The sequence below is a fragment of the Chiloscyllium punctatum genome, chromosome X (assembly GCF_047496795.1).
Source record: "Chiloscyllium punctatum isolate Juve2018m chromosome X, sChiPun1.3, whole genome shotgun sequence".
Lineage (NCBI taxonomy): Eukaryota > Metazoa > Chordata > Chondrichthyes > Orectolobiformes > Hemiscylliidae > Chiloscyllium > Chiloscyllium punctatum.
In genome coordinates this window covers 32,677,077-32,689,576 of record NC_092791.1, presented here as the reverse complement: position 1 = coordinate 32,689,576, position 12,500 = coordinate 32,677,077, and the positions used below count along the sequence as shown (strand labels likewise).

Here is a 12,500-nt window from a genome sequence, read left to right as displayed (position 1 = left end):
CTCTCCGGCTTGCACCGAGACCCGAAGTCGACGTGCTAAGCACCACGGGACCCCTTTCGCCTGCAGGTCCCGAGCCGCCTTTATTTGCTGTTACGAGCATCGTGTGCCCCATACCTGCGTGACAAGCACCGCAGGGCGGCAGAGCCATCGCACTTAGCCGGGTGGCAGAGGAGGACCAGACTATTCACAGATAGCGGCCCAACGACTCCCAGAGCCGGTCGTGCGGCGCGCGAGGTCTGCTCTCTTCACAAGAGGCTTTATTAGGGAGTGCTAAGGCAAGGTTCTGTGCCCTCCACCCTCATCGCAACACCCATGGGAGCCTCCGGTCGTCAATAGACCGCCGCACCGGCCTCTGACTGACTCTCAGAATGGACGGAAAGAGCCGGGTAAGCCTTTCAAAAGATTCGACCACGTGCCGAAAACTTTAGACTTCCGTGAGCTCTCCGGCTTGCACCGAGACCCGAAGTCGACGTGCTAAGCACCACGGGACCCCTTTCGCCTGCAGGTCCCGAGCCGCCTTTATTTGCTGTTACGAGCATCGTGTGCCCCATACCTGCGTGACAAGCACCGCAGGGCGGCAGAGCCATCGCACTTGGCCGGGTGGCAGAGGAGGACCCGACTATTCACAGATAGCGGCCCAACGACTCCCAGAGCCGGTCGTGCGGTGCGCGAGGTCTGCTCTCTTCACAAGAGGCTTTATTAGGGAGTGCTAAGGCAAGGTTCTGTGCCCTCCACCCTCATCGCAACACCCATGGGAGCCTCCGGTCGTCAATAGACCGCCGCACCGGCCTCTGACTGACTCTCAGAATGGACGGAAAGAGCCGGGTAAGCCTTTCAAAAGATTCGACCACGTGCCGAAAACTTTAGACTTCCGTGAGCTCTCCGGCTTGCACCGAGACCCGAAGTCGACGTGCGAAGCACCACGGGACCCCTTTCGCCTGCAGGTCCCGAGCCGCCTTTATTTGCTGTTACGAGCATCGTGTGCCCCATACCTGCGTGACGAGCACCGCAGGGCGGCAGAGCCATCGCACTTGGCCGGGTGGCAGAGGAGGACCAGACTATTCACAGATAGCGGCCCAACGACTCCCAGAGCCGGTCGTGCGGCGCGCGAGGTCTGCTCTCTTCACAAGAGGCTTTATTAGGGAGTGCTAAGGCAAGGTTCTGTGCCCTCCACCCTCATCGCAACACCCATGGGAGCCTCCGGTCGTCAATAGACCGCCGCACCGGCCTCTGACTGACTCTCAGAATGGACGGAAAGAGCCGGGTAAGCCTTTCAAAAGATTCGACCACGTGCCGAAAACTTTAGACTTCCGTGAGCTCTCCGGCTTGCACCGAGACCCGAAGTCGACGTGCTAAGCACCACGGGACCCCTTTCGCCTGCAGGTCCCGAGCCGCCTTTATTTGCTGTTACGAGCATCGTGTGCCCCATACCTGCGTGACGAGCACCGCAGGGCGGCAGAGCCATCGCACTTGGCCGGGTGGCAGAGGAGGACCAGACTATTCACAGATAGCGGCCCAACGACTCCCAGAGCCGGTCGTGCGGCGCGCGAGGTCTGCTGTCATCACAAGAGGCTTTAGGGAGTGCTCAGGCAAGGGTCAGCCCGCAGCCTTCCTGGCAACACCCAGGGGAACCAGGCCACTCGCGTCTCTCGCCTTCATTTTCGACACGAGCGCCTGCGGAGGGCCACCACCCCCTCCGATTGTCAAGAGACCTCCGCACCGGCCTCTGACTTACTCTCAGAATGGACGGAAAGAGCCGGGTAAGCCTTTGAAAAGATTCGACCACGTGCCGAAAACTTTAGACTTCCGTGAGCTCTCCGGCTTGCACCGAGACCCGAAGTCGACGTGCTTAGCACCACGGGACCCCTTTCGCCTGCAGGTCCCGAGCCGCCTTTTATTTTTGTTACGAGTATCGTGTTCCCCAAACCTGGGTGACGAGCACCGCAGGGCGGCAGAGCCATCGCGCTTGTCCGGGTGGCAGAGGAGGACCAGACTATTCACAAATAGCGGCCCAACGACTCCCAGAGCCGGTCGTGCGGCAGGCGAGGTCTGCTCTCATCACAAGAGGCTTTAGGGAGTGCTCAGGCAACGGTCAGCCCGCAGCCTTCTTGGCAACACCCAAGGGAACCAGGCCACTCGCGTCTCTCGCCTTCATTTTGGACACGAGCGCCTGTGGAGGGACGGCCGGAGTCAACGTGGGGTTTGCCCGCCCTCCAATAGTGTCAAAAGACCGCCGCACAAGTCTCTGACTGACTCTTAGAACAGACAGAAAGAGTTTGTCAAATCTGTCAAAAAATTGACAAAGTGTCAAAAATTCGACTTCCAAGAGCTCTCCGGCATGCACTCATACCTGTCATTAAAGTGCTATGCCCGTGGAACCGTTTTTCGGATGCCTTTCAGAACGGTCCCGCGCCGCCATTTTGTTCTAAAAATCGTGTTCCCATATATCTCCGGGTACCCCGCCAACCTCACTGCGGAAAAACTACAAGTGGCACTGAATGGGTCTGAATTCCAAATTTGACTGCATCGGTCTGGAACTCGGTCCGGTCAAAACCGTTTGGATTTTTCTCGGTCCGGACTTCCGCGACAGACAAAGTTAAAGTTTTCGGGCTGCAGGCACAAAACGACAGCTGGCCATTTGCCGGGCTCAATTCACCCAATTCCTCCGGCACTTCGGAGCACATGTTCGGTGTAAGTTTGCGAATCTTTCCCGATGCTGCAGCATTTTCCTCCGCTGACACTTAGAATATTTTTCACACTTTGCTGAAAATTTTTCTAAGTGTTTTTTTCCAAGTTTTCCTGGTTACTGATTTCTTCTTTTTAAACATTTTTCTAAGTTTTTCTGGTTACTGATTTCTTCTTTTTAAACATTTTTCGCAGTTTGTCTGGTTACTGATTTCTTCTTTTTAAACATTTTTCGCCGTTTTTCTGGTTACTGATTTCTTCTTTTTAAACATTTTTCGCCGTTTTTCTGGTTACTGATTTCTTCTTTTTAAACATTTTTCTAAGTTTTTCTGGTTACTCATTTCTTCTTTTTAAACATTTTTCTAAGTTTTTCTGGTTACTGATTTCTTCTTTTTAAACATTTTTCTAAGTTTTTCTGGTTACTCATTTCTTCTTTTTAAACATTTTTCTAAGTTTTTCTGGTTACTCACTTCTTCTTTTTAAACATTTTTCTAAGTTTTTCTGGTTACTGATTTCTTCTTTTTAAACATTTTTCGCCGTTTTTCTGGTTACTGATTTCTTCTTTTTAAACATTTTTCTAAGTTTTTCTGGTTACTCATTTCTTCTTTTTAAACATTTTTCGCCGTTTTTCTGGTTACTGATTTCTTCTTTTTAAACATTTTTCTAAGTTTTTCTGGTTACTGATTTCTTCTTTTTAAACATTTTTCTAAGTTTTCCTGGTTACTCATTTCTTCTTTTTAAACATTTTTCTAAGTTTTCCTGGTTACTCATTTCTTCTTTTTAAACATTTTTCTAAGTTTTCCTGGTTACTGATTTCTTCTTTTTAAACATTTTTCGCAGTTTTTCTGGTTACTGATTTCTTCTTTTTAAACATTTTTCTAAGTTTTTCTGGTTACTGATTTCTTCTTTTTAAACATTTTTCTAAGTTTTTCTGGTTACTCACTTCTTCTTTTTAAACATTTTTCTAAGTTTTTCTGGTTACTCACTTCTTCTTTTGAAACATTTTTCTAAGTTTTTCTGGTTACTGATTTCTTCTTTTTAAACATTTTTCTAAGTTTTTCTGGTTACTGATTTCTTCTTTTTAAACATTTTTCGCAGTTTGTCTGGTTACTGATTTCTTCTTTTTAAACATTTTTCGCCGTTTTTCTGGTTACTGATTTCTTCTTTTTAAACATTTTTCTAAGTTTTTCTGGTTACTCACTTCTTCTTTTTAAACATTTTTCTAAGTTTTTCTGGTTACTGATTTCTTCTTTTTAAACATTTTTCGCAGTTTTTCTGGTTACTGATTTCTTCTTTTTAAACATTTTTCTAAGTTTTCCTGGTTACTGATTTCTTCTTTTTAAACATTTTTCGCAGTTTTTCTGGTTACTGATTTCTTCTTTTTAAACATTTTTCTAAGTTTTTCTGGTTACTCACTTCTTCTTTTTAAACATTTTTCTAAGTTTTCCTGGTTACTGATTTCTTCTTTTTAAACATTTTTCGCAGTTTGTCTGGTTACTGATTTCTTCTTTTTAAACATTTTTCGCAGTTTTTCTGGTTACTGATTTCTTCTTTTTAAACATTTTTCTAAGTTTTTCTGGTTACTCACTTCTTCTTTTATAACATTTTTCTAAGTTTTCCTGGTTACTGATTTCTTCTTTTTAAACATTTTTCTAAGTTTTCCTGGTTACTGATTTCTTCTTTTTAAACATTTTTCTAAGTTTTCCTGGTTACTGATTTCTTCTTTTTAAACATTTTTCTAAGTTTTTCTGGTTACTCATTTCTTCTTTTTAAACATTTTTCGCAGTTTTTCTGGTTACTGATTTCTTCTTTTTAAACATTTTCCTAAGTTTTCCTGGTTACTGATTTCTTCTTTTTAAACATTTTTCTAAGTTTTCCTGGTTACTCATTTCTTCTTTTTGATCATTTTTCTAAGTTTTCCTGGTTACTGATTTCTTCGTTTTGAACATTTTTCTAAGTTTTCCTGGTTACTCACTTCTTCTTTTCAAACATTTTTCATCGTTTTTCTGTTTACTCATTTAGCACTTTCAGGCACTTTCCGATCATTTCCTCGTTCCCGATTTCACCCTTTAAAACGCTTTCGGGCATTTCCCTAAGTTTTGCGGTTCACTCGTTTGGGACTCACTGACACCTTCTCTAGCTTCCCTGCTCACTTTTTTCGTACTGTTGAGAAAATTCGAACCCTTTCCTTAACTATGCCGGTTACTGACTTCACCGCTTCAGACCCTTGTCCCCGTAATGAAAGATACCATTTCCCACCGTGGGAAATGCACGAAAATCGGACTGAACACGGGGGAGGCTCCCCCCTCGAAGGCGAGACCGTCGGCAGAACCGCCGGGTCAAACCCGGCTGAGCTACCCGGCTTACAAGTCTCAAAGTCGGTATGAGCAGTCACGTCCACCCCCATTCCCTTTTGGACCACTTCCCACGGTTCCAAATGCATGAAAATCGGCCTGTACACGGGGGAGGCACCCGCCTCGAAGACGAGACCGTCGGCAGAACCGCCGGGTCAAACCCGGCTGAGCTACCCGGCTCGGAAGCGCCAAAGTCGGGTTGAGCAGTCACATTCACTCCCATCCCCTTTTGGGCAACTTCCCACGGTTGGAAATGCATGGAAATCGGACTGAACACGGGGGAGGCTCCCCCCTCGAAGGCGAGACCGTCGGCAGAACCGCCGGATCAAACCCGGCTGAGCTACCCGGCTTACAAGTCTCAAAGTCGGTATGAGCAGACACGTCCACCCCCATTCCCTTTTGGACCACTTCCCACGGTTCGAAATGCATGAAAATCGGCCTGTATACGGGGGAGGCACCCGCCTCGAAGACGAGACCGTCGGCAGAACCGCCGGGTCAAACCCGGCTGAGCTACCCGGCTCGGAAGCGCCAAAGTCGGGTTGAGCAGTCACATTCACTCCCATCCCCTTTTGGGCAACTTCCCACGGTTGGAAATGCATGGAAATCGGACTGAACACGGGGGAGGCTCCCCCCTCGAAGGCGAGACCGTCGGCAGAACCGCCGGATCAAACCCGGCTGAGCTACCCGGCTTACAAGTCTCAAAGTCGGTATGAGCAGACACGTCCACCCCCATTCCCTTTTGGACCACTTCCCACGGTTCGAAATGCATGAAAATCGGCCTGTATACGGGGGAGGCACCCGCCTCGAAGACGAGACCGTCGGCAGAACCGCCGGGTCAAACCCGGCCGGGCTACCCGGGTTAGAAGCCCTAGAGTCGGGTTGAGCAGTCACAATCACTCCCATCCCCTTTTGAACCTGTTCCCACCGTTGGAAATGCACGAAAATCGGCCTGTACACGGGGGAGGCTCCCCCCTCGAAGGCGAGACCGTCGGCAGAACCGCCGGGTCAAACCCGGCTGAGCTACCCGGCTTACAAGTCTCGAAGTCGGGTTGAGCAGTCACATTCACTCCCATCGACTTTTGGGCAACTTCCCACCGTTGCAAATGCATGAAAATCGGCCTGTACACGGGGGAGGCACCCGCCTCGAAGTCGAGACCGTCGGCAGAACCGCCGGGTCCAACCCGGCTGAGCTACCCGGCTTACAAGTCTCAAAGCCGGGTTGGGCAGTCACGTTCACCCCCATTCCCTTTTGGATCACTTCCCACGGTTCGAAATGCACGAAAACCGGCCTGTACACGGGGGAGGGTCCGCCCTCGAAGGCGAGACCGTCGGCAGAACCGCCGGGTCAAACCTGGCTGAGCTACCCGGCTTACAAGTCTCAAAGTCGGGTTGAGCAGTCACGTTCACTCCCATCGACTTTTAGACCACTTCCCACGGTTCGAAATGCACGAAAATCGGCCTGTACACGGGGGAGGCACCCGCCTCGAAGACGAGACCGTCGGCAGAACCGCCGGGTCAAACCCGGCCGAGCTACCCGGCTTAAAAGTCTCAAAGTCGGTATGAGCAGTCACATTCACCCCCATTCCCTTTTGGACCACTTCCCACGGTTGGAAATGCATGAAAATCGGCCTGGACACGGGGGAGGCTCCCCCCTCGATGACGAGACCGTCGGCAGAACCGCCGGAACAAACCCGGCTGAGCTACCCGGCTTACAAGTCTCAAAGTCGGTATGAGCAGACACGTCCACCCCCATTCCCTTTTGGACCACTTCCCACCGTTGGAAATGCACGAAAATCGGCCTGTACACGGGGGAGGCACCGGCCTCGAAGACGAGACCGTCGGCAGAACCGCCGGGTCAAACCCGGCTGAGCTACCCGGCTTACAAGTCTCAAAGTCGGGTTGAGCAGTCACATTCACTCCCATCGACTTTTGGGCAACTTCCCACGGTTCGAAATGCACAAGATTCGGCCTGAACACGGGGGACGCTCCCCCCTCGAAGGCGAGACCGTCGGCAGACCCGCCGGGTCAAACCCGGCTGAGCTACCCGGCTCGGAAGCGCCAAAGTCGGTATGAGCAGTCACGTTCACTCCCATCCCCTTTTGGACCGCTTCCCACGGTACGAAATGCATGAAAATCGGCCTGTACACGGGGGAGGCACCCGCCTCGAAGACGAGACCGTCGGCAGAACCGCCGGGTCAAACCCGGCTGAGCTACCCGGCTTACAAGTCTCAAAGTCGGGTTGAGCAGTCACATTCACTCCCATCGACTTTTGGGCAACTTCCCACGGTTCGAAATGCACAAAATTCGGCCTGAACACGGGGGACGCTCCCCCCTCGAAGGCGAGACCGTCGGCAGAACCGCCGGGTCAAACCCGGCTGAGCTACCCGGCTTAAAAGTCTCAAAGTCGGTATGAGCAGTCACATTCACCCCCATTCCCTTTTGGACCACTTCCCACGGTTGGAAATGCATGAAAATCGGCCTGGACACGGGGGAGGCTCCCCCCTCGATGACGAGACCGTCGGCAGAACCGCCGGAACAAACCCGGCTGAGCTACCCGGCTTACAAGTCTCAAAGTCGGTATGAGCAGACACGTCCACCCCCATTCCCTTTTGGACCACTTCCCACCGTTGGAAATGCACGAAAATCGGCCTGTACACGGGGGAGGCACCGGCCTCGAAGACGAGACCGTCGGCAGAACCGCCGGATCAAACCCGGCCGAGCTACCCGGGTTAGAAGCCTCAGAGTCGGGTTGAGCAGTCACGTCCACCCCCATTCCCTTTTGGACCACTTCCCACGGTTCGAAATGCACGAAAATCGGCCTGTACACGGGGGAGGGAGCCGCCTCGAAGACGAGACCGTCGGCAGAACCGCCGGTTCAAACCCGGCTGAGCTACCAGGCTCGGAAGCGCCAAAGTCGGGTTGAGCAGTCACATTCACTCCCATCCCCTTTTGGGCAACTTCCCACCGTTGCAAATGCATGAAAATCGGCCTGTACACGGGGGAGGGAGCCGCCTCGAAGACGAGACCGTCGGCAGAACCGCCGGATCAAACCCGGCTGAGCTACCAGGCTCGGAAGCGCCAAAGTCGGTATGAGCAGTCACATTCACTCCCATCCCCTTTTGGGCCACTTCCCACGGTTCGAAATGCACGAAAATCGGACTGAACACGGGGGAGGCTCCCCCCTCCAAAACGAGACCATCGGCAGAATCGACGGGTCAAACCCGGCCGAGCTACCCGGGTTAGAAGCCTCAAAGTCGGGTTGAGCAGTCACGTCCACCCCCATCCCCTTTTGGACCACTTCCCACGGTTCGAAATGCACGAAAATCGGCCTGTACACGGGGGAGGCACCCGCCTCGAAGACGAGACCGTCGGCAGACCCGCCGGATCAAACCCGGCCGAGCTACACGGCTTACAAGTCTCAATGTCGGTATGAGCAGTCACGTCCACCCCTATTCCCTTTTGGACCACTTCCCACGGTACGAAATGCATGAAAATCGGCCTGTACACGGGGGAGGCACCCGCCTCGAAGACGAGACCGTCGGCAGAACCGCCGGGTCAAACCCGGCTGAGCTACCCGGCTCGGAAGCGCCAAAGTCGGGTTGAGCAGTCACATTCACTCCCATCGACTTTTGGGCAACTTCCCACGGTTCGAAATGCACAAAATTCGGCCTGAACACGGGGGACGCTCCCCCCTCGAAGGCGAGACCGTCGGCAGAACCGCCGGGTCAAACCCGGCTGAGCTACCCGGGTCGGAAGCGCCAAGGTCGGTATGAGCAGTCACATTCACTCCCATCCCCTTTTGGACCGCTTCCCACGGTTTGAAATGCACGAAAATCGGCCTGTACACGGGGGAGGCTCCGCCCTCGAAGGCGAGACCGACGGCAGAACCGCCGGGTCAAACCCGGCCGGGCTACCCGGGTTAGAAGCCTCAGAGTCGGGTTGAGCAGTCACATTCACCCCCATCCCCTTTTGAACCTCTTCCCACCGTTGGAAATGCACGAAAATCGGCCTGTACACGGGGGAGGCGCCCCTCTCGAAGGCGAGACCGACGGCAGAACCGCCGGGTCAAACCCGGCCGAGCTACCCGGGTTAGAAGCCTCAGAGTCGGGTTGAGCAGTCACATTCACCCCCATCCCCTTATGAACCTCTTCCCACCGTTGGAAATGCACGAAAATCGGCCTGTACACGGGGGAGGCCCCCCTCTCGAAGACGAGACCGTCGGCAGACCCGCCGGATCAAACCCGGCGAGCTACACGGCTTACAAGTCTCGATGTCGGTATGAGCAGTCACGTCCACCCCCATTCCCTTTTGGACCACTTCCCACGGTACGAAATGCATGAAAATCGGCCTGTACACGGGGAGGCACCCGCCTCGAAGACGAGACCGTCGGCAGAACCGCCGGGTCAAACCCGGCTGAGCTACCCGGCTCGGAAGCGCCAAAGTCGGGTTGAGCAGTCACATTCACTCCCATCCCCTTTTGGGCCACTTCCCACGGTTCGAAATGCATGAAAATCGGCCTGTACACGGGGGACGCTCCCCCCTCGAAGGCGAGGCCGTCGGCAGAACCGCCGGTCAAACCCGGCTGAGCTACCCGGGTTAGATGCCTCAAAGTCGGGTTGAGCAGTCACATTCACCCCCATCCTCCCCTTTCGGCCCCCTTCCCACGGTTGGAAATGCATGAAAATCGGCCTGTACACGGTGGGCGCTCCCCCCTCGAAGGTGAGACCTTCGGCAGAACCGCCGGGTCAAATCCTGCCGAGCTACCCGCGTTAGAGGTCTCAATGTCGGCTTCAGCAGTCACATTCAATCCCATTCCCGTTTGGACCTCTTCCGCCGATGGAAATGCACAAAATTCGGCCTGAACACGCGGGACGCTCCCCCCTCGAAGGCGAGACCGTCGCCAGAACCGCCGGGTCAAATCCGGCTGAGCTACCCGCGTTACAGGTCTCAAAGTCGGGTTGAGCAGTCACGTTCACCCCCATCCCCTTTCGGACCCCTTCCCACGGTTGGAAATGCATGAAAATCGGCCTGTACACGGTGGGCGCTCCCCCCTCGAAGGTGAGACCTTCGGCAGAACCGCCGGGTCAAATCCGGCCGAGCTACCCGCGTTAGAGGTCTCAATGTCGGCTTCAGCAGTCACATTCAATCCCATTCCCGTTTGGACCTCTTCCCGCCGATGGAAATGCACAAAATTCGGCCTGAACACGCGGGAGGCTCCCCCCTCGAAGGTGAGACCTTCGGCAGAACCGCCGGGTCAAATCCGGCCGAGCTACCCGCGTTAGAGGTCTCAATGTCGGCTTCAGCAGTCACATTCAATCCCATTCCCGTTTGGACCTCTTCCCGCCGATGGAAATGCACAAAATTCGGCCTGAACACGCGGGACGCTCCCCCCTCGAAGGCGAGACCGTCGCCAGAACCGCCGGGTCAAATCCGGCCGAGCTACCCGCGTTAGAGGTCTCAATGTCGGCTTCAGCAGTCACATTCAATCCCATTCCCTTTTGGAACACTTCCCGCCGTTAACAATGCACGATATTCGGCCTGAACACGCGGGACGCTCCCCCCTCGAAGGTGAGACCTTCGGCAGAACCGCCGGGTCAAATCCTGCCGAGCTACCCGCGTTAGAGGTCTCAATGTCGGCTTCAGCAGTCACATTCAATCCCATTCCCGTTTGGACCTCTTCCCGCCGATGGAAATGCACAAAATTCGGCCTGAACACGCGGGGCGCTCCCCCCTCGAAGGCGAGACCGTCGCCAGAACCGCCGGGTCAAATCCGGCTGAGCTACCCGCGTTACAGGTCTCAAAGTCGGCTTCAGCAGTCACATTCAATCCCATTCCCTTTTGGAACACTTCCCGCCGTTAACAATGCACGATATTCGGACTGAACACGGGGCCGGTCCGCCCTCGAAGTCAACACCGTCCGCAGAACCGCCGGGGCAAATCCGGCTGAGCTACCCCGCCCCCGAACACTCAAAGTCCCTCTGAAGCCTTGCATTCGCCTCCTTGGAAAATTGACGTCAAACATTACCAAAATCGGGGCACGAGCACTAAAGCTAAGTCTCACCCTTTCCCTATCCCTAACCAGGAACCGAACGCCCACCCTCAGCCTCACACCAACGCCGGTGCCACTCCAGACAGACACACCCTTCAAAACCACACCCATCCGGCCATGCAACTCAAAAAGGGTCCAAATTCAGAAACACCCCCTTCAAAAGGCACTCCATCCTCGGCCACACCACCGGGACATGCTCCCCTCGGCGATAATTAAGCCCCCACCACTATTTGAAGCCAACCGCAGCCGCAACTCGAACGGAGAAATCAGTAACCAATTCAAAAATGCGCTTGGTTACTGATTTCTACTGAGACGAAAAAATTCTAAGTGTCGGTGGTTACTGATTTATACCAACCCGAAAATATTCTAAGTGTCGGTGGTTACTGATTTATACCAACCCGAAAAAATTCTAAGTGTCAGTGGTTACTGATTTATACCAACTCGAAAAAATTCTAAGTGTCAGTGGTTACTGATTTATACCAACCCGAAAATATTCTAAGTGTCAGTGGTTACTGATTTGTACCGACCCGAAAATATTCTAAGTGTCAGTGGTTACTGATTTATACCAACCCGAAAAAATTCTAAGTGTCAGTGGTTACTGATTTATACCAAGTCGAAAAAATTCTAAGTGTCAGTGGTTACTGATTTATACCAACCCGAAAATATTCTAAGTGTCAGTGGTTACTGATTTATACCAACTCGAAAAAATTCTAAGTGTCAGTGGTTACTGATTTATACCGACCCGAAAAAATTCTAAGTGTCAGTGGTTACTGATTTATACCAACTCGAAAATATTCTAAGTGTCGGTGGTTACTGATTTATACCAACCCGAAAAAATTCTAAGTGTCAGTGGTTACTGATTTATACCAACTCGAAAAAATTCTAAGTGTCGGTGGTTACTGATTTATACCAACTCGAAAATATTCTAAGTGTCGGTGGTTACTGATTTATACCAACCCGAAAATATTCTAAGTGTCAGTGGTTACTGATTTATACCAAGTCGAAAATATTCTAAGTGTCAGTGGTTACTGATTTATACCAACTCGAAAAAATTCTAAGTGTCAGTGGTTACTGATTTATACCAACTCGAAAATATTCTAAGTGTCGGTGGTTACTGATTTATACCAACCCGAAAATATTCTAAGTGTCAGTGGTTACTGATTTATACCAACTCGAAAAAATTCTAAGTGTCAGTGGTTACTGATTTATACCAACTCGAAAATATTCTAAGTGTCGGTGGTTACTGATTTATACCAACCCGAAAATATTCTAAGTGTCAGTGGTTACTGATTTGTACCGACCCGAAAAATTCTAAGTGTCAGTGGTTACTGATTTATACCAACCCGAAAATATTCTAAGTGTCGGTGGTTACTGATTTATACCAACCCGAAAATATTCTAAGTGTCAGTGTT

General features: G+C 51.7%; 1 protein-coding gene across 1 annotated transcript in view; it reads right to left on the bottom strand.

Moving 5' to 3' along the window:
- Positions 1-12,500, bottom strand: part of cs (citrate synthase) — a 67,760-nt gene that overhangs the window by 36,532 nt on the left and 18,728 nt on the right.